Source organism: Cervus elaphus, chromosome 15 (assembly GCF_910594005.1).
Source record: "Cervus elaphus chromosome 15, mCerEla1.1, whole genome shotgun sequence".
Lineage (NCBI taxonomy): Eukaryota > Metazoa > Chordata > Mammalia > Artiodactyla > Cervidae > Cervus > Cervus elaphus.
Window position 1 is genome coordinate 52,484,428 of NC_057829.1, and position 26,760 is coordinate 52,511,187.

At 42.1% G+C, this 26,760-nt stretch overlaps 1 protein-coding gene across 9 annotated transcripts in view; it reads right to left on the minus strand.

Annotated features, from left to right (window-relative positions):
• SGMS1 (sphingomyelin synthase 1) overlaps positions 1 to 26,760 on the minus strand; it is a 324,458-nt gene that overhangs the window by 271,279 nt on the left and 26,419 nt on the right. For 8 of the 9 annotated variants that reach the window (XM_043926716.1, XM_043926715.1, XM_043926711.1 and 5 more), the window contains one exon: positions 19,761 to 19,855. The gene's annotated coding sequence lies outside the window, so the exon portion shown is untranslated. Of the gene's footprint in view, positions 1 to 19,760; positions 19,856 to 24,523; positions 24,545 to 26,760 lie in introns of those variants that run through there. The other variant, XM_043926717.1, reaches the window with a different exon arrangement.

The window sequence follows — 26,760 nt, forward strand, 5'->3', positions numbered from 1 at the left end:
TAAGAAGTGAATTGGTAAATAGTTAAAGGCCTGGGTTTGAGAGTCGAGTACAAATGGGTTAAAATCTAACCCAACTCTAGTATAAAGATCCTGGGCATGTCGCTTGACCTCTCTGAACCCTCCATTTGGCCACAAAGTTCCAGGTCCTAGAAAGGATAGGACATTGACATTGACATGACTCATTCATCTCTAGGAAGGTTCCACATCTCCAGCCTCTCCCTCTGGGGGTGACTTAAAAATTAACACAAGCTGGCGTCCAACATCTGCATCTCCTCTGTTGGGGTGCCCTCCTTGATAAGTGAGCACTGGTGGGAGGGGGGCCACCCCATCAGAGACCCTGGGAAGAAAGGCCATCGTCCCCTCCATCCCTGGCCCCTCGTGTGTACATGTGTCACCAAGGCCTAGACAATCAGATGCTTCCGGCCAGGACCCTGAATCTGGAGTGAGGGGCCCCAGCAGACAGGGACAGAGGGGAACGCAGCAGAGTGGCACCGCAGTGACTGTACATCCAGGGCCTGGCTGGAGCCAGCAAGCATGTCCTCACTGGGTGTTCATAACACATGGTGTCACTGTTCTAGGTTATGGGTTTTGCTGTGCTTCTGGTAGCCCAGCCTCCTTTGGCAACTGCAGGATATCCTTTCAGTGTATCCTTCTTCTTCTTAAGTTCTTATTTGCTACCAAGAACACATGGTCAGAAGTGGGAAAATTCTGATGACCTTTGGCATTGAGAAGTGCAAGAGGATGACAAAAATAAAACATCAAAAAGAGCCAAACCAGAGAAGTGATGGCTCAGAAAATAAGACCAAACAAAAGATTCATGCTGCTAAAGTGGTATTCAATGACTCTGCCTCCTCTTTTTTTGCAGCGTAACCTTTACAACAGCACCCTCATTTTTGAAAACTGATGCTCTCTCTATTTGCTTGACATAGTGGAAGATGCTACAAGCAGAAAACACATTGATTTTCTTTGTTTTATTCTGTTGACAGCTTCTTCTCTTCTCAAATTTCTTGCCAATTCCTAGAAACTGGAAGGTGACAGCTTACTAAACTCCTTAGCATTCAGTTCAGTTTGTTGTTGGTGTTCAGTAGCTAAGTCATGTCTGACTCTCTGACCCCATGAACTGCAGGACGCCAGGATTCCCTGTCCCGCACTGTCTACCGGAGTTTGCTCAAACTCATGTCCACTGAGTCGGTGATGCCATCCAACCATCTCATCCTCTGCCATCCCCTTATCCTTTTGCCTTCAATCTGTCCCAGTATCAGGGCCTTTTCTAATGAGTTGACTCTTCCCATCAGGTGACTAAAGTATTGGAGCTTCAGCTTCAGCATCAGTCCTTCCAATGAATATTCAGGGTTGATTTCCTTTAGGATTGACTGGCTTGATTTCCCTGCAGTCCAAGGGACTCTCAAGAATCTTCTCCAGCATCACAATTCAAAAGCACCCATTCTTTAGCACTCAGCCTTCTTTATGGACCAACTCTCACATTGTACATCACAAATCTTTATCCGAGGCCTACTATGTGCAAAGCACTATGTTATGCATTAAAGCTAAACTCATAACAAATGGGGATATTTCAATTCAAATTCAACTGGAAATTTTGTAATTAATGTTTGGAATTTTTATTTTAAATGTAAAACACCAAAGTAATTACTGTGGGAGCACTTAGGGCTACATACAATATATTCTAGTGCCATAAAACTAAAAGGGTTCACAGTGGTGACCTATAAGTCAAATGCAAACCACAGGCAGGTTTTGTTTAAGCCACATGGTGTTGGTGTTTTTTCAGGTTTCCTATCAGTTACTTAAAGCTCTGTGTATCTATGAAAATCGGAAGATCCAGTTCCCTATTCCTAGCCTGGGCTGCCACCTAACAACATGGAGAGAGTTCTGGCCACCTCTGCTCCAGTTATAAGAGGCACACAGCTCTCCCATGTGTCACAGGGCCCAGGCTCTGATATTTTATTTAATATCAAGTCCACTTTGCAAATTTATTTTACCTGCCTGGTCCCAAGAGGCACTGTGGATTCTTGTTTTAGATACATCATAAAGTGGGCTTTTAAAAAAGAGAAACACACACACGTAATTCAGATGCTTCAAAACTTCCTTTTTCCACAAGGGGGAAAAAAAGGAAGAACAAAATTTTTCCCACTTGAAACATTTCCTGGATTTTAAGACTCTGGAAATATTAATTTATAAAGTACTGCATCTCTTATTGCATTACACTTTGTACTTAAATATTTGTTTTCAGGAAATGACAAAACATTCTGCCTCCCTGGTTTATACACCTAACACCCTTTAGATGTAGGGAAGGGCCTGGGAACACCTATCAAGTTTAGAAGGAAAAAAAAGCAGGTGGGGTAAGAACCTCATGACTTTTTAAACACTCTTGCCTTGACCATCGTATTTCTCTAATATACCAAACATCCTTTTTTTAAGAGCAAAAAGCATCTGATGCTATCAGGGCAATATTTTCAAACTGCTGCATGTACATATTTCTATTTCTTCCAAATTTCCTTTTTCTCTCATTAAGAGGAGGCAGGCAAAAAATGCTCATACCTTTAGTTCATACATAGCACCGCAAAGAGCTTGAATAGTCATTCAATAACACTTGGTGAGTGCTTGAAAACTTGAATGAAAAAGGGAATGAAGGAATGAACAAAGGAACAGAAACGAAAGAGAACAGAATAAGATTATTTTTGAGGCAGAGGGCACCACAAGGAGCCCTCACTGCCTGCACTCCAGGGCCTGCAGCTGCCTAAATGCCCTTCCTTTATCTGTCCAAACCCAGCCCATCAGCTCTCCCACCACTGCCATCCACATGCTAGGATTCATACTCTATAGGCTCATTTTCCTAAAAACCTTTACTAAAAGTAAGGTTGGTTTATAAAAACCAACACGCAAACTCACATTTATGCTCCTGTGATTACATTTTCCCTACATAAATAATGAAAAATAATCTACAATACATTGAGGTGGTATTTCTTTGTCCCAAAGAAAGGAGGGCTATAAGCACTGCCTGGGATGCCTATAGATGTAGTAAATGGTGTGGATTGGAAGCTTTTTTTTTTTTTTTGGAAGGGATGAACAGTAAGGATGCCAGGGCATGGGGCCAGCATGGTACAGTGGAAAGAACCCAGGTTCTGGAGACGGTACATTTTTTTCCTAGCTAGGAGGCAACAGAGCATGCTAGTTAAAAGCATGCACTCTGGAGTTGGATGGCCCTAGAGCCAGTGCGGATTCAGCCACCAAAACACAACCTGGGCTGAACCTCCCAGAGACTCTGTCCTCTGTGAAGAAGCTGGGGTGATCCCCACCAAGGGAGGCTGGTGTGACAAAGCCACAAGATGGCACCACCCGGCACCCAGACTGCCACAGCGGCGGAAACTGTGGCTCATCTTCTCCACGGCCTTTTTTCAAGGTCTTCTGCTGACCTTCTAGGAACGTCTGGTTACATTTTCCAAAACAGTTGTGTATGTGTGCTGGCAAAGCACTGTGTACTGTGGACCTTCCAAGGGAAAGATGCCATAAAGACTAATGGAAAACTTTTCAAGGCTTCTGGCTTCTCGTCCCCTAAAGGAAGTCCAGGGAACATGGAAGGTAGTGTCTGCATAATCTTTACTATTTGAACCAGCCTTCCTCGCCTGCTGAAAAAGTCACACAAGAAACATCTTTGATTCTGGGTCCCTCGGTAGCAGAGGTAATAAAGGACTGGAGCTCAATTACACAAAATTACTGAACATAACAGAAACCTTCTTCTGGTAAATCTGCTGTTAAGCCTCAGGTTAATTCTGCCAACATTATTCCTTGTGGACCTTAAATTTTCTGAATTTATTTTTTTTAATAATCCCAAAAAACATCAGCATAACCCGGACCCTTATAAGTATAGCTAGTACCACTACATTTCTTCCAAAGTGAGAATAAAGACCAAATGAACAAAATGAGAGGCAACGTTCAAGGTCTATGTGCTACTGCAGAGTAACTACAGTTCCTTATTACGTTACTAATCACATCATATAGTGGGCCCTTCAATTTTTTATTTCAAAAAAGGGTAAAAGAAACCACTTCTGTCTACTATCCTGCAGTGATAGAATGGTCTGCCTCCAGCAAAAATTTTATTGAGTCCAACTGCAAACACCAGTTTTCTCTTGCTACCCAAGGATCAAATTACTGACAAAAAGTAGAAAAACAAACGGCTGCCTAATATATTGCTTGTTTTGCAAACAAACTGCCTTCATGGATGGAAACATAAACTTTAAAAAGTCAATGAAGAAACACGTCTTTATACGGCCACTTTGCCAGTGCCCAGGCAGGCTATGTTCCCTGCCCAGAGAATTGTCCTGTCCATTTTAATAGTTAATATTTTAAGAGAACATGGAGAACATTAAGAAAGGCAAGAGCTGAAGAGTCAGAAGAATAAGAACTAAGAAAAGCAAATTCAAATCTGGATGCAATTAAAACAAAACCAGACATCTTTTCCACTTCCCCACAGTGAGCACTGATGGGTCCAGAAGGGAGGTACCCAGGGAGGGTCACTAGACAGTAGCCAGCATATCACAATAGTTGAGCGTAACCACAGCATAGTAAAGGCTTCCCTGGTGGCCCAGACTGCAAAGAATCTGCCTGCAATGCAGGAGACCCGGGTTCGGTCCCTGGATTGGGAAGATCCCCTGGAGAAGGGAATGGCTACCCACTCCAGTATTCTTGCCTGGAGAATTCCATGGACAGAGGAACCTAGCAGGCTAGAGTTCATGGGGTTGCAAAGAGTCGGAAATGACTGAGCAACTAAAACTTCACTTTTCACAGCATATAATATATTATACTATGATAATGAGTTTGAGCAAATTCCAGGAGACGGTGAAGGACAGGGAAACCTGGTATGCTATGGTCCAAGGGGTCACAGAGTCAGACACGACTTAGCGACTGAACGACAACAATGATAATAGCATCCTCTGTTTATTTAGCACATACATGCCAGGTACTACTATATGTGTATACAATACACATGTCTATGTGCACATATGTAATATAAAAATCTATATAGTAACACAGAAAACATATATTTTACATATTTAACATTAAATATATTAATATATTTACAATTAATACTAAATATATATGTAAAATCTCATTTAATCCTTAAAATAACCTTGAAGCAAACAAAATCCCCATCTTAAAAGATGAGAAAACCAGGATTTAGGAAGGTTAGGTAACTTTCCCAGGGGCACAGGCAAGATGTTAGGAACACACCCAGATCGGTTTTATTTAATTCAAAACTTGGGCTCTTATACACCATATCACCAAAGAAGGTTCCAACAGCTCCCAAGTGGAAGACAGTAACCCCACCAACACAACCACCTAACTTGGATCAGCCCCAGTTTCTGATCGGAGATACCCCACAGAAAGGTGGGTGATGGATGAGCTGAAGCAGCTCACCCTGCAGGTGAGACCCAATTTCTTTCAACAGAAGCACAGCCAGTTCATCCTCGCCATGGACCCAACAGTAAATCTCTCAAACAAGTTTATAACTCCACAAAAGGCATCAAATCTGGGTCTCATGTGAAAAGCCAGCAACCTCAGAAACCCCTCACCAAGTAGCTGATCTTAGAGCCTCTTTAGACACCCTTGACTCCGTCCTCCCAGCAGCCTCTACACTGTAGCTGGAGGAACACACTCACTTCAGCAAAACAGCCATAATCGCCATTCTTTCTTCTCATCCTCCTGCAAGAGCTGGGGGAGTCCCACAATGGATAGGATATTTCATTCACATTCTGTCTGAAGAATAATTTTTTCCATAGAGAAACTGGGTACTTAAAATTCTCAACCAGATGAGGTTGAGAATAGGCCCCAGATGAAGGCCTATTCATGCAATCTCAAGTCACAAATAACAAAACTATAGTCCATCTAATACTTTTTTTCAATCACAAAATTATTTATCTCATAAATTTAACCCTTCATTTCTTTTTCCACTTTATTTTTTTAATTGAAGTATATTTGCTTTATAGAATTTTGTGAATTTCTGTCATACATCAACAAGAATCAGCCATAGGTACACTCATGTCCCCTCCTTCCCAAGCCTCCCTTTTTGATATTATACATCACACTATGATGTATGTATGTGATAAACCTCTGCCAACAGAAGTTTGTTGAAGAATACAAACCATAACTATCACATACTATCACATGTTAGCGACAGAATGGAATTTTAATAATAAAATGCCACAGGGCATATAATAGAAATCACTTGGAAGCTATACATATTTGGTTCTTCCTTGACTCTTTATTCAGGAATCTATAAATACTGCACAGAGCTGGGATTTTAAGCCCTGGGAGTGAAACAGCTCTAGCAAGATCAGAAACTGGCAGTTTCTGCAAAGAACAGTCATAGTTCTCCTTTTAAGTTAAAAAAAAAAAAGGTTTGTTTTCCATTGCTGACCCTCAGAATGTAGAAAATAGAAAACCCAGGCTGCCTCAATTAAGCTGAGAGTAACCAAGGAAATATTCTGTTCGTGCCTCGGCTAGAGCTTAAAAGTGGAAGTGTGACAGAGGCAGCAATGCTGATAATCAACAAGGATAACAACACTCATAAAACTCAGGCTGGGCATTGATCAGCTAACCTGCCATCATTTGCAAGTCTTCCTCTTGCACTAAGAACTTTAGCCTCTGCCCGCGAAGTAACAGACACAGTGCCAGGAGGTCATGTTGCTACCATATATATTAAGGGGCAAGGAGACAGAAGTATATATATAGAGAGAAGTAGCTAGTTTAACAAAACGGGTCCCTTCCTAACTGACAAGAATTCGTAATTTATTTCTATTTCGCCTTTTTAAAAAAACACAGCAACCAACCAGGCATCTCTACCATACTGTGCTCCTTTTAATTTTAATTCAGCCTCAAGACAATAACTAAAATTACCCCTAGATTGTCGGTAGCTTTAATAACAAGAGTGAGTAACGCCTAAACTTAGGAAACGTATGAGTCTGATTTCCCCAAAGGTTTATAGAGTAATAAAAGGCCAATGCTTTTAAGTAGAAAGCAATTTCTCGGTTTTGCACACAGCCCAGCATGAAAAGAAGGCTCTTGGGCAAGCTTCCCCAGCAATCAGCATGGAAGCAGAGACGTTTTCTCTTCGTTTCCCAGTGGTGAAGTTAGAGCTGTTGAAGGGCTGCTGTGTGCGGAGCTGCAAGTCTTCGAAAAGGAACTGTTATCTAATCACCACCAGGCCAGCCACGACCATCTCAGTTATCACCGGGTGACCAAGCCACTCCTCTGAGGCGCTGGGTTGCAATGATCGGGAAGGAAGCAAGGGGATCAGACACAGGACACACCCAACACTCAGTGGGGAGAAAAAGCCACTGAACTTTTCATCACAAGGGGCACAGCAGGAAGTAACCCAGTAACCCACGGTCAGATGGCTTATATTAAAAGGACCACACCACACTCCCCAAAACCGCTTAATTTTGGCAGAGACCTGCTATCAGGATAAAGGCTAGTTTTTTACCTACTCTCTGATGATCTGAGTTTGAATGCTTTGTTGAAGCATCAAACACAAACACTGCCTCACACCCCATGCTGTATTTATGTCCCATCTCTCTGGCCTGCGGCAGTGCCCTTTGTGGGTGGTCAAGGACAAATGGCATTAAAGCCTATTATCGGGCTTTACATGTAAGAAGGCTTAATGTGTCAGCTGCATTTTAATCTAAGGATTAGATGCTTACCCTCGGAAAATTCCTTTTAGAAACATCAATAAGATTTTTTTTTTTAAGGATTGTTTTTTTATCTCAAAGCCCAATTATGTATAAATTTATTGGTATTTCACATCTGAAATGAAAGGCTTTAACCAAGAAAATGAGGCAGCTGCTGCAATGTTAACAAGAAAGCCAAGATCTCTACTGAGGCAATCTAAATATATACCATGACTTAAAAATAAAAGAACACCAGCTAAGACTCACCGCTGCAGGTATGTGTCTGACCAAAGAGCCACAATGCTACAAATCCTGCCCTGCATTTTTCTTAAGACTTCCATACTGACTTCTGGTTAAAGACAGTGGACAGACACACATATTCAGTTCCTCTCTCTCCTAAAACCCCAATACAAACACTTACTGCTTTCTAAAGGCATAAATCCATAAGCACAGAGGATAACAAGAGAGATTTAAATTTTAAACTTTTTAAAGCTGGGAATCAATTGGATAATGGCAACTGATTTTGCAGACCCAAAGAAGCCATATCTTCCAATGCGGGAAGCCCCGTTCTCACACGTGGGCTTCCCCCATGGCTCCGTGGGTAAAGAATCCACCAGCAGTGCAGCAGACACAGGACAAATGTGTTCAATCCCCTGGAGAAGGAAATGGCTACCCGCTCCAGTATTTTTGCCCAGGAAATCTCATGAACAGGGAAGCCTGGAGGGCTACACTCCATGGGGTTACAAAGAGTCAGACATGATTGAGTGACTGAGCATGAATGAAAGAATTCTTAAAGGTGAACTTACACTCAAGAGTCACCAGGAATGGAAAGAAAGTATCTAACGTGAAAGACAGAAACAAACAGGGGGGAAAAAAGTAACTTGATACAAATGAGGCGTGTGCGCTCTGGGGCACACTCACACACAAAAACAACTTTAAAAAAGAAAAAACAAAGTATAATTAATCTCCTAAGAGAACTAAGAGAATAGCTAAGAGAAGAGTGAGTAATAGTCACTCAGTCATGTCCAACTCTTTATGGCCCCATGGACTATAGCTTGCCAGGCTCTTCTGTCTATGGAATTCTCCAGACAAGAATACTGGAGTGTGTTGCCATTAAGACTCTATAAAATAGAAGAATCAGAGAACAAACCAAAAAAAAAAAAAAAAGAGCTGTCAGAAAACAAAAACATAACAGAAAAAATTTAAAAGACTAGAAAGTAAAGTTAAGGAAATATTTTAAGACAACACCTTAAAAACAGAGGTGGGAAACAGGAGAAAAGATCACAGCCAGGACAAGTCAGTCAACATCTAACAGGAATTCAAGAAGGAAAGAATGGAGAAAAGAGAGGAGGACGTCAATAATGACAGACTTCAAGAAAATTCCAAAAATGAAAGAGGTGAGTTTCCAGCCTAAAAATGCCTGTTTGGATCTCAGCACAATAAACAAAAACAGACCCTCCCCACCAAGGAATATTATATGACATTTCAGAACGCTGACGATAAAGAGAAGAACTAGAAGTCCCAGAGAAAAAGTCAGAAAGATTGGTCACCTGCCCAGGACTGGAACTTACACTGTCTTAGACTTCAAACCACTAAAACTGGAAGCCAGAAGGTAATGAGAAATCCCTCACTATTCTGAGGTTCAGAGACTTCCAGTCTGAAAGTCTACGCCAGCCAGTACGTGTGCATGCATGCTAAGTCACTTCAGTCCTGTCCGACTCTGCAACTCTATGGACCATAGTCCACTAGGCTCCTGGGTCCACGGGATTCTCCATGCAAGAACAGTGGAGTGGGTTGCCATGTCCTCCTCCAGGGGATCTTTTCAACCCAGGAATCGAACCCGCATCTTTTATGTCTCCTGCATTGGCAGGTGGACACCAGTCAGTCTGTATATTAAATATAAATGTGATGCTCTCAGACCTAAAACAACTCACAGACTTACCTCCAGTGTAACCTGTTTGGAAGATTCTAGAGCATGTGGTTTGCAAAAATAAGGGAATAAATCAAGAAAGAAGAGAATATGGAGTGAGAAAAACAGGGAGGTCCAAACAGAAGTAAGATAAGAGAAATCCCCAGAATGTTGTTGAAGGAAAAGTCCATCTCAAGGCATGGTGCACAACAGGCCTGAAGAGGAAGCAGTCTAGACTGGGGGAGGGCCTAAGACTTCAGGCGAGAGAATATCAATACGATAAAGTTGATAAAATACCTAAGATATTAGGAAGAGATTCACATGGAAGGCTCTTTGTGGCTAACTTAGTGAAAGTGCACAAAAATTTTAAAACCAAGACAATTATTAAATCCAAGAAAAACGTGTGTGCAGGAAAGTTAAAGTAATCAAACTAGACTATATGGCATATCTGTGAATGCTGTTTACACAGTAGAAGATAACACCAAATAAACTGGGGGTGAGGGGGGGGACAAGAGCATATAGGGGTAAGAGGCCTTGCACAGATCCTTTAAAAATCAAGCTTGCGTAACTTTAATAAAACAAAAGCTAAACTTTAAAAATCTGGAGAAGGAAATAGCCACCCACTCCAGTATTCTTGCCTGGGAAATCCCAGGGACAGAGGAGCCTGGCAGGCTACAGTCCATGGGGTCGCAAAGGAGTCAGACATAACAGAGTGACTAAAAAACAATAAAACTTCTAAAAGAGACTTCATTAGAGACGTTAATATTTCATTAGTACTCCACCTGACAGCTTATAAAATACTGTCACAGGTGTCTAACCATTGAACTTTTACCAAACTCTGCAAGTTAGGTTACCTCCTTTATACAGAGGAGAGAACCACCACAAGCAAGTTAAGTACCTTGATGAGAGTGACACAGAATAACAGGGGCAGAGGAAGAACTAGGCAGAGGGTGGCACGCAGAGGGTGTGTTTGAGATCACAGTATGCTTGATATTAATGATGTGGGTAGGACCCTAAAGGGAGATAAGCCAAATCAAATTTTGGAGCTCGGGGGTTCTCAAACTTGCCTGTGCATAAGAATCACCCGAAGTTTCACTTACACAAGGGATCGAAAGGAGTCAAATTCACGGCAACAAAAGTAAAATAGTGGTTACCGAGGGACTGGAGAGGGGCGGGGTAACGAAGAACTGTTTAATGGGTATAGGGCCTCAGATGTGCAAGACAGTTCTAGAGATCTGTTTCCCGACAATGTGGATATACTTAACGTGACTGAACTGTACGGGTTTCCCTGGTGGCTCAGTGGTAAAGAATTCGCCTACCAAGCAGGTGACGTGGATTCAGTCCCTGGGTTGGGAAGATCCCCTGGAGGAGGAAACGGCAACCCAATCCAGTATTCTTGCCTGAGAAATCTCATGGACAGAGGAGCCTGGTGGGCTACAGTCCATGAGGCTGCAAAGAGTCGGACACAACTGACAGACTAAACAACTTAACTGTACGTTCAACAAAGGTTACGATGATGAAGTTTATGTTTTTTATAACTTAAGGAAAAGAATTACACAGACAGCTCATCAAAACAGTGAAGGCTAGACGTCACCCCTAGAGTTTTAACTCGGTAGGTGTGGGTGGGACCTAAGAAGTTCTACTAAGAAGTGACCAGGTGATGCTGATGCTACTGCTCTGGGGACAAAATTTTAAGAACCACTGCTCAGGTTCAAAGGTTCTCAGTCCTAAGTGCTCAGCACTTTCACCCAAGACCCCAGACCAAGTAAATAAAAACATGAAGGGAGGAAGTGGGAGAATACCTGGCCACGGAGGGCTTTTACAGCCTTAAGGGCGATTCCAATATGCAGGCAGTTTGAGAGCCCCTGGCCTGGATGCCAATACGCAGTGCAGCATATGTGAGCCCTGCAAGTAACCTGGGGCTACTCAGCCACATCCTGGCTGTGCCTCCATTTCACCATCTATAAAAGAATGGTTATGGAGTTGTTGAGACTATTAAACAGAATAATCAACAAAAGAACTCAGGGCAGTATCCATCACACAGTGAACAATAACATTATTACTTTTGTTGTTGATTTACAGGAAACAAGGTTGCCCCTGATTTTTCAGCTATGAAATGGGGTCAGGTTAAAGACAATGAAGAATCTATTAATATTCAATCCTAGGCCACTAAGCAAGACAAAAAGCTCCCAAGAACCTAAGAACAAAGTAAGGGGGATTAAATCTAAGAACTTTTTATGATTCCTACAAGCATTTGGCAAACCAAGGGTTGTTTCTATAGAATTACTAGCTAATCCCTTTACTCTCTGAATAGGTGTTGTTATCTGGAGTATAATTGGTAAAAAGCAGGTGTTAGAATCAATACTCAAACACCACCCCTCATCTAAAGAAACAACATCATGTAGTGAGTTCACATAGAAGGTAATGTAGGATTCAGAAGAAACTCCTGGAGACGTCCGAAGAAACTCCTGGAGACGTCTACGTGGTAAACGAGCTCTCGTCAAAGGAAATTGAAAATGAAGACAAAGGCATAGTTCAAAGAGGTCTGTTCATTCAAGAAATATCTGAGTGCCTCCCACATACCAGGCACAACAGTGGTGGGGGAGGACACGTCACTCACTGCAGGGCGGAGTCTGTCTTGCAGGGAAGTCTGCCCATGTGGGTCTGCCCATGAAGCAAGCTTTGGGAATGCTGAATCGCACCCTTTTTCCTCAAAAGCACTGTAGGGAGAGGAAAACTTATGGTTTCTGCTCATTTCTTTCTTGCACATGTAGCTGCATATTGGGGGTGGGGGTTATAGGTCATCCACAGTGCCACAGTGTCTTGAGTCCACAGTCAGCACAAAGAAATCACTGTCTATATTCTCAGAAAGCAACATGACCCTCCAATGTCTGGGTCACACCAAAGCTGAGTCCCCAGGGCAAGCCTCCTGCATTAAGTCATTTGAGTAATTTCCCCACAAAACCTCACCGGTGTGGGAATGCATTCTTAACGAAGAAAATGGTTTCTTTTTCTAGAAGGAAATAGTTAAAGGCCTTTGGAAGCATTCTAGGTAATCAGAGCCCCTCTGTCAGAAGTTACATCCTCACACCATACTGATGGGTTCAAATCACCTCCAAACGACATAAGTCTTGGTTTCCTCTAAAGCTCAGAATTACATGCTCTTGTGTGTTTAGTCGTATCTGACTCCTTTGTGACTCCACAGACTGTAGCCCGCCAGGCTCCTCTGTCCATGGGATTTCCCAGGCAAGAATACTGGAGTGGGTTGCTGTTTCCTCCTCCAGGGAATCTTCCTGACTCAGAGACTGAAACTGTGTCCCCTGCATCTCCTGCATTTGCAGGTGGATTCATTACCACTCAGCCACCTGGGAAGCCCAAAAGCTCAGAATTACTGGATCTGATTAAGCAATCAGCAAACATTTCCCGAATGAGTGCCAACTCTGGATACAGCTGATTGTCCCAAGCTTGTGCCCACCAGAGTGAAACAATGCCAGTACCAACGTTCCCCCCAGTGATGTCCCCTAAATACCCCTGGGGGCACTCTATACCTGAGAAGCTCAAGATCGGCTTGCAAATAGAATATGTAACACCGCCCTGCTTGTACATGTAGACATTGCCAAACAGCAGGCTTACTCTGTAGAAGTTCTCACTGCCTCTTTGATTTATTATTAAATCCAAATGCGCCACAATCACTACACAAAGGCGACTGTGCGGATCAGGAAGAAGCCGGGATACCTGATTGCTTTGGGAGCCTCCCTCATAGGCCATGTGACTCTGGACTTCCGCAAGCACACCTGTCAGTCTGCTGGCAGGATTGTCTCAAAGATCAACAACAGTAACAAGAGACAGAGGGGCCAGCCTGCATTGGGTGCTATTCTAAATGCCCCACAAATACCCAATAATTTAATCCTTCCCAGAACCCTATAAGGTGGATACCTTTACCCCACACTGCACAGCTGAAAAGACTGGGGCAAAGAGAGGTTAAGTATTTGTCAAAATCTTACGTGGCTAATAAGTGACCCCATGCAGTCTGGCCCCAGGATCCATGTTCTTCATCATTTCTTTATCCTGCTTCCCTGATACTTCCTTCATGTCAAACAAGAGAATACACCCATATATTTATGGCTGATTCAGGTTGTTGTATGTATGGCAGAAACCGACACAGCACTGTAAAGCAAGCATCCTCCAATTAAAACATTTTTAAAAACAGAATATACCTGAATGGTTTGCTTTGCAAACCATAAAAAGATACAATTATGATTATTATTACTATTATTATTTTGCCTCCCAGCATCCACTGACCCTCCCTGATTTCTATAGTTCTGGTAATGACATTCTCCACTGTCATTAATGCTTCATCTTCAGCTGAAGAGGTGCTGATCTCAGACTCTAGGTGTGAAGCACATGACCTGGGCGATCCCATCAGGAGAGGCCAGTGTCCCTGTCTATAGGGACCGGTCTAGTGCTAAGCACCAGGCCAAGAGAATTGTCTCTGCAGTGTCTTCTTATCTCTGCCATGACGGCAATCTGAAGATGCTGGCGGTCTCACCTGTGGCCCAAGAACGTTCAGCCAACAATGAGCCTCCCTCCTGACATTGTCTGGATCCCCAGTCTAGTGCTTCCTGAAGCCAGATTCATCTCAAGGCTTTCAACTGCCTGAACCAATCAATTTTTTTTTTTTTTCACTGAAGATAATTTGAACTGGGTTTTCTGTTACTTATAACCAAGAGAATCATCCTGATCTCTTTCTAAAACACATTTCGTTCTATCAAGCTATATTCAGCACCACTTCAGTCCTTTCCTGCTCTGAAAATAAAACTTGAGAGACTGAGAAAGTAAATTTTAATTAGCTAGCCTTGACAAATTAAACACTCCTGAAGCTAGAGTTCCTGACAAAATAACTCCATGTTATGTAGAATAGAAGATCCAGGTTTGTTTTTTTTTTAATGCCAGAGATCAAGTGACTTGGCCTATCATCAAATTTGTTTCATGAAAATTTATTTTTAACCAAAACAGTTAACCCTGGAGTTTTCAGCTCTGTAAGGAGAATAACTGTGATATTTATTTCTTCTTGGTCTTCTGATTTTTCAGTTACCCCTAAATCCAAACCACTACCAAAAACTACTAAAATGAAGAACAGGGTTGAGTTTTTAAAAACATTTTAAACACAACAGAAAGTTATGTGTGGGTATATATCATTTCTTCCTTGTAAAGAAGAGAAATGAAACCTTAGCCTTATTTATTGATTTTGGCAACAGAAGAAACCAGTATGGAGTTTTAATCACATTCATGAAATTATTCATTGCACCAGCTAACATTCCTTCCCTATAGTTCCTTCAGACAAATTCTTATAAATTAGATTTCAGAGGAAAGCACCATTGGTCACCCAAATCACACATGCCACCTGACATCAGATGGCTCCTAAGACAACGAGTAAACACTGCAGGACATTGTACATTTTCTTCTGATTAGTACACATAGCTAAATAACTATGTGTGACAGCCAGGTAATAGGTCAGTCACCTGTGCAAGTATCTGCCCATAAAACATATATGAGCATATATGAAAACGCTAATTCAGTGAAAATGATGTTAAAAACCAGATTCACATTCCTTGGGCTTCCCTGACAGTTCAGTTGGTAAAGAATCTGCCTGCAGTGCAGGAGACCCTGGTTCGATTCCTGGGTTGGGAAGATCCCCTGAAGAAGGAACAGGCTACCCACCGCAGTATTCTTGGGCTCCCCTTGTGGTTTAGCTGGTAAAGAATCCTCTGACAATGCGGGAGACCTGGGTTCAATCCCTGGATTGGGAAGATGCCTTGGAGAAGGGAATGGCTACCCACTTCAGTATTCTGGCCTGGAAAATTCCATGGGCTGTATAGTCCATGGGGTCTCAAAAGTCGGACACGACTGAGTGACTTTCACTTTTCACATTCCTTGGAGAAAAGTTTCCAGTATTTCTCTCTTTTCTACGTTCATTGCATCACCCTCTATGCATGCATGTGTGCTAAGTCGCTTTAGTCAAGTCCAAATCTTTGTGACCCCCATGGACCATAGACCACCAGGCTCCTCTGTCCATGGAATTCTCCAGGCAAGAATACTGGAATGCGTTGCCATGACCTCCTCCAGGGGATCTTCCCAACCCAGAGATCAAACCTAGGTCTCTTAAGTCTCCATGTTGGCAGGCATATTCTTTACCACTAGCACCACCTGCTCCTAATAAGAAGAGACAAATTTAACAGCCTCGAGTAAATAAATAGATAAGCATACCAACAAAGATAGATTAATCTGTTTAACTACATTCCAAACTTTATTACCCTGTATGTGGTTCTTTCCTTTGAGGTTTATTTTTTATTATCATTATAACCTAAGATTGAAGGTTGGCTTGGCTTGCTTTGGGGAGCTCTTCAAAGCTCACAGCCCTATCCAGACAGTCTGTGTTCAAACCATCTTTGTTACCACATGTAAACTAGTAGGGTCTTTAAACACATAATTGCTTATATGATGTCATACTACATATTTTTTTAAAATGGAGTTAACCATTAGTTTACATAGAATGTGTTCATCAAATGTATAAAATTAGCAAAAATGGCCAACACATTAATGTATAATTGAGGATTTAGTAAAGCTATTTCCATAATACATTTTTGTTTCGATTCACAAAAAGCACAATCCTACAATGGAATTTTAAATTCATAGGGGTTTCTATCAAGTCCACAGGGGCCAGAATCATATCTATCACCATTTTACACCTGACATACAATAGGCACTCTGCAAATATATTGTATGTTAGATAAATAAATGAATCCATAAAGGCATTAAAGGACTTCCCTGGTGGTCCAGTGGTTAACAATCTATCTTGCAATGCAAGGGACAGGGGTCTGGTCCCTGGTGGGGGAATTAAGATTCCTACATGCCACGGGGCAACTAAGCCCTCAAGCCACAAACAGAGAAGCCCCTGTGCAACTAGAGAAAGTCCACTCACGAGCCCACGTGCCAGAGTGAAGACCCAGCACAGCCAAACTAACAAATAAATAAATGGATAAAGACTATTTCATGCCTCTGCATGCATGCTAAGTCACTTCAGTCCTGTCTGACTCTTTGCAACCCTATGGACGATAGCCCACCAGGCTCCTCTTGTCCACAGGATTCTCTAGGCAAGAATACTGAAATGGGTTGCCATTTCCTCCTCCAGGGGAATCTTCCTGATCTAGGGCTCAAACCTATGTATGTCTCTTCTGTCTCCTGCATTGGCAGGTGGGTTTTTTTACCACTAGTGCCACCCGGGAAGCCTAGAGAGGTTATTATTACTATGTCCTTGCTTTGATGAAGTAAAGCAGAAAGTGGCAAACTTCTATGCAAAGGGCCAGATGGTAAATATTCTAGCCATTGTGGGCCATATGGTCACTGTTGCAGATACTCCAATCTCTTTCACAACTATTCAATTCTGCTCTTGTAACACAAAAGCGGTCATAGACAATATATTCACAAATGAGCATGACTGTGCTATTCAAATAAAACTTTATCTATAAAAACAGAATTTGGCTAGAAAATCATTAAAATCCCATGAGAACTGCTTTCTTATAGTGAACACTCTATTCCTAAAGGTAGGACATTGGTGGACTTGCTAAATTCAACCAGACATGTTTTGATGGGCCAAAAATTGGGCAGGGCATATATAATCATTCCTCACAGCTCCATCATCCCTTACTGAGCAACCCTGCCCCCTACTAATTTCAATCATGTTACAAGCCAGTCCCATGCAAGCCTCTGAGTTTACATCCTAAACTTTACAGCAAAACTGGTTTCCAGAAATGTGGCCCATATCCATAACCATGAATCCATAACCACAACGTAGGCTCCTCAAGAGCAAGCCCATGACTTTCAACCCTTCACCCTTCGTCTAATACCTAATATCAACACCCAATGAACTTTAAATATTTATTGATTGTCTAGTGTTTGATACAGTCATGGTCTCCTAGGAGGGGCTGCAGAAAAAGTTCTAATGGCTGACAAAAGGATGGACAAAACATGTGCCAGCAGAGAGCAAAGAGAAAAGGGACATGGTGAGTCACAGGAAAAACAACAGGAATCATCACAGGACTGAAACACCAATCTTTTCCAACTGTGTCTCAACCTTATATCCGCTCCCAGGATTTCTTCTTCATATCACAGCAAAGCTGGGCAGAGGTTGGACAACTCAGGACATCTCAACCACAACCACAATAAGGATCCAACCTTGGTTAAAGCATCAGGGTGCCCTCCCCCAATCACCAGCAACTAACTGAAGGAATAAACTGCTGAATTCACAAATGGAATGCTCTCCAGCAATGAAAATGATCCATCTACAACTAAATGCAACAATATGCAGGCATCTCTGTGATGCATTGTTGATTGAAGAAGGCTGGACACAGAAGAATACAATCTGCATTATATAATCATGTTATCTCTCTCTCTTTCTCTCTTTCCCTCTCTCTCTGTCTCTCTGTCTCTCACAAGCAAAACTAATTTATGCTCTTAGAAGTCAAGACAGTAATTCCCCACCGAGTAGGTTATGTACAGTATCGAGTGTCGAGAGGAGGCATGAGGCTGTGGTAAAAATGTTGTTTCTTGGTCTGGCTTCTAGTGACATAAGTGAGCTTAGTTTGTAAGCTGCACTGAACTATACACTTACATTATGCATATTTTCTTGCATATATGTTCTATTTCAATAGAAAGTTTAAAAAATAAAATAAAAACATTCCACCACTTGGAAGTGGTCCAGAGAGCCATATGAAGGCCCCACACAGAGCCCCATAAGGCTTTCCCGTCCACCATCCTTCAGAGCCTCTTGCCTCATATGGAGCCCCAACCATCCTTCTCATCATCTCAAAGCATAATCAGACAGTGAGAAAGCAAACTAGATCATTCCGAGATATCTGTAATTCCAGTCTCAGCTCCTTCAAAATGTTAGTGCCCTTCAGAAACTTTACTGCTATCGCTAACTTATGTTCTAAATAAGAAGAGAGAATATTAAAAAGGCCTCCATCACTCTAAGTGGCTCACTTAAATATACTTCTTTTAAAATAATGCGCTGAATAGGTAACTCTAGTTCATAAACATCTATGAAGAAATGCTTCAATACTCAGGGACTACTTGAAGAAGATACCATAAATGAAACGTAACTGAGATTAGAATGTAGAATAGCCAACAGCCACCCTGCAAGAATTACACAGAATTTTAATGACCAATTGTGTAACTGGCCTTGATATAACTATAATCAGAACAGAACACACATCTCTAAGAATGCATGTAAAGTTTCAATGCAGGTAGTCATATTACAGGGCTGGGAATCATTCTGACTTTCTAATGTTGATTTCACTATACTAACCTCAACTAGTACCTCAATGGCATTACCGACTCGATGGACATGAGTTTGAGCAGTCTCCGGAAGTTGGTGATGGACAGGGAAGTCTGGTGTGCTATAGTCCATGGGGTTGCAAAGAGTCAGAGACGACTGAGCAACTGAACTGAAACTCAATTAGACAACACTACTCATGTTCTTTTCATATTCTCCTGTAAGTTTTGGTTTAAAAAAATCAGTTAAGACCTTTGATCACATTAGATCCAGAGACTGGGCTACGTGTGAAGGCTGATTAGGCAGGAGGAAGAACAGTAATCTGATCCGCTGACCTAAGAACAAACATCAGCCACAGTGGGGCAGACCAGCACATTACCAGGAACAGAGAAAACACAGGAATCCTCTGCTACTCAGGGCACATGCAGAGTGCAAATTCCAATTTTTTATATTCAGATGTTTTTCATATCAAACAAATTCACATTACAGGTCTGTCCACTAAGTAAATCACTGCCTAAATATAATTGTACTTAACTAAATGATTCTGCCATAGAGTTTATACATGTTCTAAACTCCCTCTTGGGAGAGAATAGCCTTATTTTTAGGAACTGCATCCCCAAGAATTGAAGATAAAAACATCATGATCTCTTAAACTTACTTTCACATGTTTCAGTAGGAAAATGTGGAAAACTGAACACACACACACAATATGGCAAAATGCTAACAAATGTTAAATGTAGGTAGTGGACACATGAAAACTTGCTGCTTATCCTTTACCTCTTCAGTAAGTTTGAAAATTTTTGTAATAAAAAGACACATGGAAATCTTTACTCACCTTTCAAGTGGATGGCCTTCTTCTTTCTTCTAATCAAAAGCGAATGGCTAAATATGCCCAGAGGCACACTTAGGGATGTTCATGCTGTCCTCACTCTGCAAGAAGAAGCAAAACAGCATGTTACCATCAATGATTTTTATTAAGTTAATGCTATTTCAGTTGACACAATGTTCTTAAGCTGTGTTGATCCTGTAGATTAAAATACTGTTGTAATTATTTTTTAAGCAAGGAGAAAAGTGAAAGGAGAGAAAAATGATCCCATCGCATATTGAATGCAGGGAGCAACTGCTGGCCTCAAGGAACTTCTGGAACAAAGGAATTCCTCAGTAAATTTCTTTTAGTTCACATAAATTTCAGGGCAGTGATGTAGCCCAAACTCCAACAGAACAAAAACTGAGGCTCTATTAAGGACCTGAACTTGACTCTGACTTTGTATTCTGAGGCTACACTTGGAAGGCACCTACTTACCTCGCAGAACCACACCAGACCTGCTGCACCTCCAGGAAACTGGAGTTTCCTGCTGCACCCCAGCAAAGGCATCCAGGACCCGTCTATTACTACAACACACGCTCTCTCGAGCACTGTGCTCCCCGGGCACCGTGGCCCAGGGGCCTGCCGGTCACAGACCTGATGCCTCCACCACACCTCACGTTATCTATTACATTTGATCAAGCCACAGCCCTGTGAGGCAAGGGATGTTTGCTTAATGCATTTTCCAGAGAAGGCAGCTACGTGTCAGAGATGATACAGGGCATTCAACTAGAAAACACCAGACATGAAACTGCTACTTGGATCTTCTGACCCCAAGCTCAGGGTTTATCTCACTATACAGGCTGTCCCCACCCTCCCCACCCCACCCCGCAACACAGCAGCATCCTGAAAATCAACCTCAATGCCAAATGACCAAACAACAGAGCCACATGTCATTATGGGGGGTGGGGGGTGGGGAAGAGGGAGTGGGGTGGATGGAGGGCAGACACGGCCTAAGAGTATCTATTAATAATCATTCTTAATAGTACCATGAATATTATACTTATGATTACCAATTACTATAATTACTATCAGTAATTATACTTCCCTTTGCAACACAATAACCATTAATGTATTTTTGACATTCTCATATATATATATATATATATTTCATTTTTCTCCCTTCTTTTTCAAGAGGGCACACTATTGGCCAAAGGAAGTAAAACAAGCCTCACGTGGCACCCCAGGTAATTTTCATCTCTGCCACAACAGACAATTACCACTCGCTGTTGAGGATTTTTCCATTCATTTTTTATAAAAGGCAAAAAGTAGTCAAATACAACAGCACAGACATTGACTGTTCTGCCAATAAAGATGGAAGCAGTATCAAAACTACCACTGGGGAGAAGACAGTAGCCCTCCACGACGGCCTCAAGCGGCCCTTCATCGCGGGTCACCAAAATGCTGCAGGCAATACACAACAGTTTAGAGGTCATGAGGTCTGCCACGTGAAGGTGCTGGTGTACAAAAGTCAAGGACCCCCTCCCCTGGACTTCAGTCCTGCCTCCTCCACTCACTCGCCTGATTAAAAATGGAGAGAACCTCCCCCAGCAGCCGCCTCTCCTGTGGACTGGAATACCTGCTCACAGGGATGTTGAGGCTCATAAAAAAGACAGGATGTGACTCAATGCCCCACAGACAAGAGCACCTGGAGCCCAGGAATACTGACCAAGAAGAGAAATGCTAAACCAAGGGAAAAAACATGATGTACCTTTGGAAGCAACAACTTTACTCCCAGATTTGGAGGAAGGAAGGATAAGCACATGAATCTGTGACACTATGAAACACACATGCATCATGAAGTTGAATGCAATCGTTGCATGAAATTTTTAAGCTAAAACACCTACCCTTACTTGCCTGGTTCATTTCTAGTTACACCCTGACAGGTGGAGGAGGGGAGTGAGGGCTGGAATCTCTCTCTCTCCTTAAAGATGGCCTTGGGAGAACATGTCAAGCTGGCAGGCATTTTAATATCACAGTACACCCAGAAAACTCCTCATGGTCTGTTTGAGTATTCTCTTCAAACTCAGGAGTCCCTGGTCTCTGCCAGATCTAGGTACATGTGGGATAAAGTCTAGATACATACAATCCCATCTCTATACCACACATCCTGGTGTGAGTGTTACTCTGCTCTGCACCCTCCATTCTCCCTACCAGAGATAACCCACTAGCCTGAATTCTGACTTACTCCTTTGCTCCTCTTATGGTTTTATCACATCTGTATTCTCAATATATTGTTGTGTTCTGCCTGGTTTTAATTAAGTTTTATACAAAGGAAACCAGGACTGTATTCAGACTTGCCTCTTGAGATTTTGATTTTGAGATTCATCCCTCTTGACTCATGTGACTGGAGCTGATTTTTCACCACCATATTGTTCTCACTGTGTGACTTTACCCACAATTTACCGCTCTATTCTACTGCTGAGGATCATCTGGGGATTGTTCGGTTTTCGCTATTAAGAATAATGCTGCCATTTAGATTCTAGTGCTCGTCCCCTGGTGCACACAGCAAGAGCTTCTCCAGGGCGTATCCCTAGGAGAAGAGAGCAGGGCTTGGGACCACCTACGTTCAGCTTTTCAGAAATGCCAGATCGTTTTCCAAAGTAGCTGCCACAATTGACTGTTTAGACACCCTTCCCGTCTCTCTTCAAATAAGAGGCCTGCTTGCTTTGCTAATTACCAGCAAAGCTTTCAACCAACAAAAGGGAAAGCGTTTTCCTATTTGCAGCATCGCCGCTGCAAATAAACAGTACTCCAAAGTAGTGACCCAGACAGCTGGAACATATTAGTCACAGGACAGACTTCGGAATAATGATGCAGACCCAGCCGGCACCACACACTGCCCACGGGTATCAGTTAAATTAGATTTCCAGACTTGTGTTAAATTCAGAGGTTATCTTCTACCTGATGGCCTCATAGCTATGGTCCCCGCTTACTCCTGTCAACTTGATGGGGAAAAAATTAACTCACATGCAATCCAGCCAAATTCAAGATCAAAGCTGGGGAGTCAAATCCTTTCAAAGAAATAGTGTGTTGCTGTTGTTGTTGTTTTAATACAGAGTTGCCTGTGTTTTTATATAGTCACCTAAACACTCTTAGGTATTCCCTAGACAAAAAGACATTCTATTTAAGTTTAGTTATTTCAATGTCTTAGGTGGAGATAGTAATGTTGTGACAATTTAATCTGTATTACCAGTAAAATCATAGTATCAAACATTTCTGTTGGCATTAAATTAAAAAAAAAAGAGAAATTCTTTCAATCTGGGCAGGAAGGAGAGAAGAAAGGTTACTATAAATTTCAAGGAGACTTGTATCATGTCACTGAAAGAAACAATGGTGTTAGTGACCTAAATGGGGTTGTTTCAACTCAACCTCTTGTCTCTTTACAATCATTTCTCCCTGTGAGGTAGCAACTATTGCTACACCCATTTCACAGATGGCAGAAACTGAGGCAGAGAAAGCAATTAGGTTCTGCACATCACACAGCTGATAAGTGGTAGAACAAGGATTTGAACCCGGTTTACCCCAGAATCCACATTCTAACCGCTACTCTCAGCAGCTTTTTCAGCCTCCTAAGACTAGCTAGAAGGCCCTGCTTGCCATGGTGACAATAAGTGTAGCTACCAGTTACAAGGCATCAGCAACGTGCCAAGCACTTGCTAAGTGCTGTGTTGTGTTATTTCTATCCCCACATCTCCACCAGGCCTGAATTATTCCCATTTTACAGCTGAAGAAATCTATGCTCTAGGAGTTTACATAACTTGGCCAAAGTCACATAGGCAATAGACACATAGACACCACTTGAACCTTGTCTCTGACTTAAAGTTCATATTCTTTCTATTGTGGACTTTCTGGAAAAAATAAAAACACGTGATCCCAGGGCTTGGGGGAGACAATTGTTGACCATGGGTCTTGGGAACAGCCCCCATGAAGGAAACAGATGTCACAGAGGGAGAAGATGGGCCAGCTTTCTTGGCACTCGGCAGGCAGCAGCTGTCATGGCTCCTTGACAGGCACTGAGGCAGAGTGGTCTCCAATAAGGGCAGTGAGCACGGTCAAAGATCCAGCGGTCACACTGTGCAAGTCAAATGGCCACTGAACACAACATTTTCATCTGTAAAATGGGGCTAGCTTTTATTTCAAAGGGTTACTGTGAAGATTTTTGGGCTCCAAAATCACTGCAGATGGTACTGCAGCCAGGAAATTAAAAGACGCTTGCTCCTTGGAAGAAAGGTTATGACCAACCTAGACAGCATATTAACAGGCAGAGACATTACTTTGCCAACAAAGGTCTGTCTAGTCAAGGAAATCTGTCCTGAATATTCCTGGGAAGGATTGATGTTGAAGCTGAAACTCCAATACTTTGGCCACTTTGTACTGAGTCACTACACAGAGCAGCCAGAGTAACATATTTCTTAAAATCAAAAGGCTCAATCTTGTGTTGGTTCTAATATTTGATCCAGAGTGGAGGAGGAGACCTGCTAAGGGGCAATTTTCCAAAGGAAGGTACCCAGCAAGGGGCAGAAACAGCCTCAGTACAGTATGAAGTGTTTGAAGAGAATAATAGAAGCCACCACTGCCAATATATACCATGGACGACCTTCCACATTCCTCTTTAAAACCTTTGCTTATGGGGACGTGGCGAAAACTCCCAATGCAGGGGGGCCCGCGTTCAATCCCTGGTCAGGAAACTATAATGGATCTCCCATACCACAACTAAAGATCCCACTCACCACAGTGAAGATCGAGGATCCCACACGCTGCAGCTAAGACCCGGAGCAGCCAAAGAAATAAATAATTTTTTTTACATAATCTTTTTTCTATAAAGTGGTTTTTATTTTTTCTTTTTAAATTTTTACTTCTTTATTTAGGCTGCCCTGGGTCTTCACTGCTGTGTGCAGGCTTTCTCCAGTTGTGCTGAGCAGGGGGCTGCTCTCCGGTTGCAGGGCGCAGGCTTCTCGTTGCAGTGGCTTCTCTTGTTGTGAAGCGCGGGCTCTAGAGTGCCAGCTCAGTAGTTGTGGCACAAGGGCTTAGCTGCCTCGTGGCATGTGGGATCTTCCCAGACCAGGGATCGAACCAGTGTCTCTTTCATTGCAAGACAGATTCTTAACCACTTGACCTCCAGGGCAACCCTAAGAAAATAATCTTAAAAAAAAAAAAAAAAAGAAAGAGAGAAAACCTTTGCTCAATAACCCTGAGAGAAAATACTGTGATATAGATCCCTATTAAACAGATAAGAAAACTGACTCAGAGGTGAAATGACTGGCCCAAAGTCACTAAACATGTCAATGAGTATAATAATGGCTCATTGCATACATATAGTAGGCATTCAATAAATACCTGTTGAACACAGGCTCTGCAACATAAAAACAGAAGACACCGCTTACCTCACAAGGGTTTTATAAGGGTCAAGTGAGATTATGTATACAAAGTTCCCAACTCAGGCCTTGACCTTGGAATGTACTGTGTACCTGGGCAACAATGCTGACATAGAAAGTTAGGCACAATAACCAGATAGAATGGGGTTGTGATACTGATGTGGGGTCAAACAAACATCATAAAGGACAAAAGATGCACAGATATACCTAACAGGCAAATCTGCACAGCAAATACACACATGAAAAGATGTTCAACATTAAAAAAAAAAAAGATGTTCAACATAATTAATCATTAAAGAAATAAATGCAAATTAAAATCACAATAAGATATCATTACACATCTATCAAATGTTAAAATCTGGCAGTATAAAATGCTGACAAAAACTCAGAGCAACTAGGATTCTCACACATAGCTGGTATGATGAGTAAACACAAACAGTGGTATATCCATATTGTGGAATATCACTTAAGAATAAAAAGGGACAAATTATTGATACACACAGCAACATGCATGAATCCCAAATGCATTATGCTAAATGAAAGGAGCAAGTCTCAAAGGGATAGACTCTACACAGTCCCACTTACACGACTTTCTGGAAAAGGCAAAACTATAGTGACAGAGAACAGATCAGTGTTGCCAGGGGGAGGAGGAAGGTTTAACTACAAACAGGCAAGCAGCACCAGGGAATATGAGAGGTGCTGGGTTATTCTCTGCTCCGTTTATATGCATGTGTTAAAACTCGTAGAACTACATGCTCCAAAAAAGAGAATTTCACTATTGGTAAATGTTTTTTTCATTATTAAAGAATGAAATTGTTACAATAGAAATTCTTACCAATAGAAAGAATTGGTAAGTCCTGGTGAATGGATACTTGACATTTGGTTTGTGGTGATGGAGGGGACACACGAAAGCCAAATAGCTCTGAAGTTCCTTGCAGAGGGAACAGTGGTGGTACAGGAGACCATGAGGAGTCCATGTGTGAGGAGAGATCAACACAGAGGCTCTGAGGGGTTCTAGCCTGGCTCTAGCCTTGGTTCTAGCCTGATCTCACTAACTGATGACTCTGAAATTACACAAGCCACATCTCCTCCCTGAGCCTTTTAATTCTAGCATGAGACAACAAAGCAAATGATCTTAAAGGTTCATTCCACCACAAACACTGCAAAGTCAGTTTGTTTTTAAGCTACCGAGTCTGGGAAGACAGCAGGAAAAATAAGTAAAAATACCCAGATACAGAAAAATGGCTATGCACCCACACAAACACCATCAGGGACCAAAATAATGAGAAAATCACAGATGAGTGTGGATGGTGGAGTGATGGTGGCAGAAGTAACCAACAGCAGGCCAAGAGACCGAAGAAGACTGAGAATACCATTTTTTGCATAGTAGAAGGAGAAGGAAGGTTGCATGGGGGCAGAATGTAGGGGGGGCTGGAACAACTCAGTGACCAAATGCTGAAAGAGCTAAGAAGAATGAGTACTGACAAGACAACAAAACTAGACAGATTTGTCAGAGCTCAACAGAGTGAGTGTTCAACCCCCTGTCCCCCAACAAAGCAACAAAAAGACTACCACGCAAGACTTGCTCCTTT